Raw genomic sequence first — 7121 nt, forward strand, 5'->3', positions numbered from 1 at the left:
GGATGTAAGGTTATTTGTAGACCTGGCATCCTATACTCATGGTGTGTCTGTGTATATACTGGTTGCAATGTACAGATTATTTTTTATATTACATTGTTTTAGACTGATGGTAGGTTCTTGCTTTAGCTATGATCCTACATTATCATTTATATTAGGGGTGTAACTGCATCACTAACTGTATGATACAGTAACTGCATTGGGGGGAAAAAAATCTATTTTAATTTCAACAATCGATAGTATATCGATAAGGCTTTGTCAATGGAAACAAAATTGTATCGTTTGACTTATTTTTTAATGAAAATAATCAATTGTATCAATACCAAGTACTACTAGTGAATGGTTTAGAGCCAAAATACATTTCTCATATTAAGCTACATTAAGTCTGATTTTCTTTGTCTTGTACTATGTTTTTCTCTTGTCACTTTCTTTTCTCTTCTTCGGACTGCCCCCCCGGGCCAGTGTAAAAACTGGGTGAGGGGGGCGGGGAGGTACACTGTATACAAATCCAGAACCTATGAGCCTAAAAAACATCCAGACCTCTCAGGTCATCTGGGACACGTCTGGTTTCAATCGCCGGAGTCAAAACTAAACTTGGAGAAGTAGCATTATGTTAGACCTCTCAGGTCATCTGGGACATGTCTGGTTTCAATCGCCGGAGTTAAAACTAAACTTGAAGAAGGAGCATTGTGGTTTTTTTTGCACCACATAATCACATAATATGTGATTATTTATTCCAGATATTATCTGGAATAAACTCCCAGAGGTCTGCTTACTTACACCTCGACAATCGACAAGGGACCTCCAGAGTGTCTCTGTCACTGGCGTTCTTTTCTATCTGCGACCAGGTGTTTCCTAGTCTCTTGGGCCCAAGGTGTGCAAGGTGTTTTTGGGCCGGCCTCTGTTTCTCTTCCCTTGAGGGTTCCAAGTCAGAAGTGGTTGACCAGAGGTCTGCTACAACACTTTTATTTTTGATTGAACATTTTCTTCCCTATAGTATATTTTAGTTTTTTCTGCCTTTATTCGATAGTACAGTGGAGAGAGAATCTGGGAGTTACATGCAAGGGCTGCAGGCAGTGCCGGGTGAAGAACAAGTAGGCCTACTCACATATTACTTAATTCAGTATCGTTTGTAGAAACAGTTATAAGCACAAGTTCGGTATTCAAAATTGACTTGAGTAAAAGTACAAAAGTATTGGCATCACAATGTGTACTGTTTTATCCGTTTATCCTTCTACTATTCTGTTTTACAGGATTGTGCATGACCTATATTAGTTGGCCATCAAATACATATCCTTACAGAGCTTTGCAATGCATAGTATGCTGTATGAATGCATGTTCTACAATGACCATGTTGTACTAATGAATGTCCTTGTGCTTGTAATCCTGTTTCAATGAATTGTTTAAAGTTACTGTATTGGCATATACCAAATAGTGTTGTGTAGCCAGACGATCAGAGGTTGCCGCCATCTGGTACGTGATGACATCTACATAAAATGTAGGGACAGGGGGAAAAAAGAACAACATTGCAGAACCAATGCAAAAAGGCGGTCAGTCATAAGGGATGGTATCAGGAATTCAGGATTGGGTTTCAAAGCAGGGGTGTAGGTTCGTTGTTTCTCAATACAAGCCCATTCAATGAATATACGGTAGATGTATCAAGGCAGGGATCTCTGGTCGCCTGGCTATACGCCGTACCAAATTCACTCGCATGAACTGAATATCTGAATCTCAACCTTACCTTTGCGTAACTGTTTGCTATTGCATCTGTGTATAAAATCAAATTATTTCAATTAATAAAACATCAACTAATTTAGTATGTTAACAAAGGTATAATGAACAGTGTGGGTTGACAGGAGAAATTGTGAAATAAACCCTGACGTTACGATGCAGGACCCCAACTGTAAAGCAAATCTCGAACCACACAGATGAGTAATGTACAAGTGATACTAGCCTGACTAAAGTAGCCTACTGTATATCCACATTAATGCAGTGTGATATTTGCCATTTCAGCCGTTATAAAGTATATTTCCAATGTAACCAGGCATATTTTGATTACACTGTTGGAATGTTAATGGGGGGGTGCTACAGCACCAAGATAGTGATACCCATGTACCTGTCTAAATACTTCCTTAATGTCAACGAAGTCCACACCCTTAACACCAGAGGGAGCGCAACTAACCATGTGCAACCCAGATTCGGCAAAATCAATCAATTATTTTCGCTCCCATGCCACCACAATGTGGAGCGCCCTACCAACAGTCATTAAGACATGCAAATCCCTTGACCGCAATTCGAAACGGGCCCCCGTAAAACCTGAATCCCCCACCCACCCCTTTTTCCCCCCTCACTGTTTGTTTCTTTCCTTTTTTACCTCCTCTATGATGATTTCCTGTTTTTTTTGCTATACAGAGTATAATTGTTATGATGAATTGAACATGGTGGGCCCTATTGGAAACAAGTGTAATGCTTTATGGTGTCGTCCACAATTAACAGTTTTGTTTTGAGTTGTGCTTGAAATGTACTGTAATTCTCCAATCTGTTAATAAATTCACCAATCAATCAATCAATCAATCAATCAATCAATCAATCAATCAAATACCACTATCCTTTAAGACGGTGCACAATGTTGTGTGTTAAGGGAAGGCCCATGCATGGATCAGGGTGGATATCCTGTGTTAAATGGCAGATTTGTGTGGTACACGCACCCCCATGTCTGAGTACTGTATGTGAGCTATGCCAGATGGTAAATACAGTAACACATATAAATAGCGTGAGAGAGAGACATACAGATTACAGAAACAGAGAGCCAATAGTGTCAACAGTAAAAATCCATGAGATATGGAGTTCTCTGTGAACTGCTGCACTTGAGAACACATATCTCTCCCTAGCATACAGAAATAGCATCAGTACTCCACGGGTCTTTGCTTCCTTTTATCTGAAACTATGTGGGTATTACCATGGAAACGGCAGAGAACTGCCCAAAGTTCTGTCAAAGAGCCAGTACACAAAAAAGTCATATTCAAATTTGATGTGGCAGCGCTGTGGTTATGGGCTACTTATAAAGCTAAGACTTGTTGTGATAGACCATTTTTCCCTGAGAAGCATGACTTTGATTAGTTTGATATACTGTCAAGACTTTTCCAACAAGATTTTCATCTGGGGATTGCTTAAAATAATGATTGATAGGTGTGTGTGTGTGTGTGTGTGTGTGTGTGTCCGCCCCAGAATAGGGAAGCTATCAGTGGTGGAAAGTAACTAAGTACATTTACTTAACTACTGTACTTAAGTACAATTTTGAGGTATTTGTATTGTAGAGTATTTCCGATTTCCAATACTACTTACTTCTACTCCACTAGACCACTACACCCTGGATCCAAAATAAATATTGTACTTTTACTCCACTACATTTATTTGAAAACTTTTAGTTTATTATTACAAAACATTTTGGCCATTTAAAAATAGCAGATCTACAAGGTCACAATGCGTTGCAACGCGACACATTGGGAGCTTGTACATCTGCTATTTTTGTATACATTTGAATATGTGAAATGGGACATTCTGCACAATGCATGCACTTTTACTTTTGGTATACTTCAAGTACATTTTGATGCGCCAATACTTTTACTCAAGTTAATTTTGAATTCCGGACTTCTACTTGTAACAGAATATTTCGCATTTTTGATACTTAAGTAAAACATTTTACTTAAGTATCAAAAATGGAAAGCTACAAGGTTCATTTGGTTTAGCCTGGCTAATAAGCCAGACAATATCACACAACACTGTCGCCGGCAGACAATTTTTTTTTGCCAACGGCTGATTCGGTCTGGCTTATTAGCCAGGCTACATTTGGTTAACCTTAGAGCTGCTATGCACTTGCTACATTGCTCTGGCGGGTGATCTAATGACCTTGTTGAGAGATTGGAATTTTAAAAAGCACAAATCCTGGTTGTGTTGGTTTCCTGTGTTACATTATGAGCGTAGGGGTAAAAGTCCCCTTACTTTACACAAGGAGGAATAATAATATTAAGCCTTTTAAGCACCCCAACCTATATTAACTTTATATATGATGAATAACATCCATAACATTTCATAAGCAAAAAAGACATTCCAGGTCGGTGAGGTCGGGATAGCATAATTTGATCCAATCTGGAGAAAAATTCATGAATGAACAAGTGAGATGATAAATTATCTTGTATAAGGCGTTCTCTCTCCTTTTGGTATCCCAACCTACGGGAGACTTGTTATGAACAAACAATCTAGATTCATGATATAGATATCATAGAGCTTGAATGAGTTAAAGTTGTTACTCAGAAAATAGATGGATAACTATGTCCAGTCCCACATTTATTAGTAGCACTCTCATACTGCCCACTTGTCCAGTATGCCTGCATGACACACACACACACACACACACACACACACACACACACACACACACACACACACACACACACGCACACGCGCACACACACACACACGCGCGCACACACACACACACACACACACACACACACACACACACACACACACACACACACACACACACACACACACACACACACACACACACACACACACACACACACACACACACACACACACGGGCGGCTGTGGCTCAGGAGGTAGAGCAGGTCATCCAATGATCCACGGTTCGAATCCCGGCTCCTCCTGTCTACATGTCGAAGTGTCCTTGGGCAAGACACTGAACCCCAAATTGCTCCCGATGTGCTGGTTGGTACCTTGCATGGCTTCCGCTGCAATCGGTGTATGAATGTGTGTGTGAATGGGTGAATGTAATGCACAATCTATGTAAAGCGCCTTGGATAAAGGCGCTATATAAATGCACCATTTTACACACACACACACACACACACACACACACACACACACACACACACACACACACACACACACACACACACAGTACATTGTTATTTACTCAAGTACAATTTTGAGGCATTTTTACTTATTATAGCCTACTTTTACTTCTACTCCACTACTAGCCTACATCTCAGGCAATTTCAAAGATTGTAGCCTACATGCGGTGCATGCATTGTGAGCTTGCAGATCTGCTATTTTCAAAAGATTTTGTATACAACATTTGAAAACTTGTGAAATGGTCCTGGACGTTCTGCATAATGAGAGTGTAGCCTACTTTCTACTTTGACACTTGTTGTATAATTGTACTTTTACTCAAGTATACATTTTGGATTCAGGACAAAAAATTTGATTTTTTTTCCCCACATACACACATTTTATCCAAAGCATTAAATTCACCCAGACATTCACATTCACGTTCTCACACACGCACGCGCACGCACGCACGCACGCACGCACTCACGCACGCACGCACGCACGCACACACACACACACACACACACACACACACACACACACACACACACACACACACACACACACACACACACACACACACACACACACACACACACACACACACACACAGGAGGCCCCCTCCCCTCCTTATATAATGATGTCATTATTTTCTAACCGTAAAGGGGCAGGGACCTCCGTTCTTTGTAACGGTTGAAAAACGTCCCCGCAGCCAATAGCGTGCGGGGGGGGGGGGGGGGGGGGGGGGGCGCGGCCGCTCCGATGTGAAATCGACGTTGTGTGGGAGGTTCTTTTTCTATAGTGTGTGCCAGAGGCGTTCTGTTCAGGGTTGCCATGTGCGCTTATTATAAGCTACTTTGGGCTTGTTTTCTGTAAAGTTGCTTGTAAATATTGGTAGTTGCGGGTTGTGTGCTTAGGTTGTGTGTTTTTTATTTTTTGTATTATTATTGATTGATTGAAATTTGTATTCACAGTATGCAGAATGGGTACGTTTCAAATGAAAGCACAAGTCAATAAAAGTTAGGCCTACTGTGGACGACACCATGATTAAGCATTACACTTGTTTACAACAGGGTCCACCATTTTCAATTCATCAAAACATTTAGAGACGTACACTTCTATATAAGAAAAAGGAAATCATCATATAAAGGAAGTAAAAAGGGAAGACACATAGGCCTACACTACCGAAAGGGGAAAAGGGGCTGAGGGGGGGACTCAGACTTTATTTACGGGGGCCAGTTTATTTGATGAATTGAACATGGTGGACCCTGTTGTAAACAAGTGTAATGCTTAATTGGGTCGTCCACTCACAGTTAACAGCCTTTGTATTGAGTTTGTGCTTGAAATGTACTGTAATTCTGCAAACTGTTAATACAATTTTCAATCAATCAATCAATTTCAAATTGCAGCCGTCCGTAGGTGCCCTTTAAGAACCTTTTTGAAGGAGTCAAGGGATTCACATGTCTTAATGGCTGTTGGTAGGGCGTTCCACATTTTGGTGGCATAGGAGCGAAATTAATTCAGTCCCTTGTTTGATCCAAATCTGCAGGTTGCACATGGTTTGTTGAACTCCTTCTGGTGTTGTGGGTGTGGACTTTGTTGACATTAAGGAAGTATTTAGAGTAGACAGACAGGTACATGGGTATCTTGGTGGTGTAGCGAATCTTGTGGACCAGACCCATTGCAAGATGCTGTACTCTGTCGTCAACCATAAGCCATTCCAGCCTGTCAAAATGAGCAGGGGTGAGGTGGGTTCGGGGAGTGAGGTCAAGTAGTAGCCTGACCAGTTTGTTTTGGGAAGTCTGGAGCCTTGTTTTAAACGGGTTAGTTCCGATTTTTGGACTTAAAGCCGTAGGAAATACTTAATATAGTGCTTGGAAAGGTATTAATTGATTGCCTGGGTCCCGTGGTAGCAGTTCTGGTCTAGTTTTGGTGAATACAGTTCCGGTCATTTTGAGGGGGTCTGCATGTCTTATCACCTGAAAGATTTGCCTTCAGGATGGTTTGTGTGATATTGTCACCCACTCTAACCAAGAAGCCATCTGCCTTGCTGAGATTACTATTTGAATAATTTGATCCAAAGAGAATGGATTCAGTTTTTCCCAGGTGTAAAGATAGTTTGTTATCAGCGAGCCAGGTGCAGATTATACCGAGTTCAGAGCTGATCGAGGGCCTTTTCAACCTGCAGTTTGTTCCCGTCTGAGACTAGCAGTACAGAGTCATCTGCGAACAGGAACAAGTTGTAGTCACAAGCTAATTTCATGTTG

This window comes from Electrona antarctica, assembly GCF_951216825.1.
Source record: "Electrona antarctica genome assembly, chromosome: 2".
NCBI classification, from domain to species: Eukaryota; Metazoa; Chordata; class Actinopteri; order Myctophiformes; family Myctophidae; genus Electrona; species Electrona antarctica.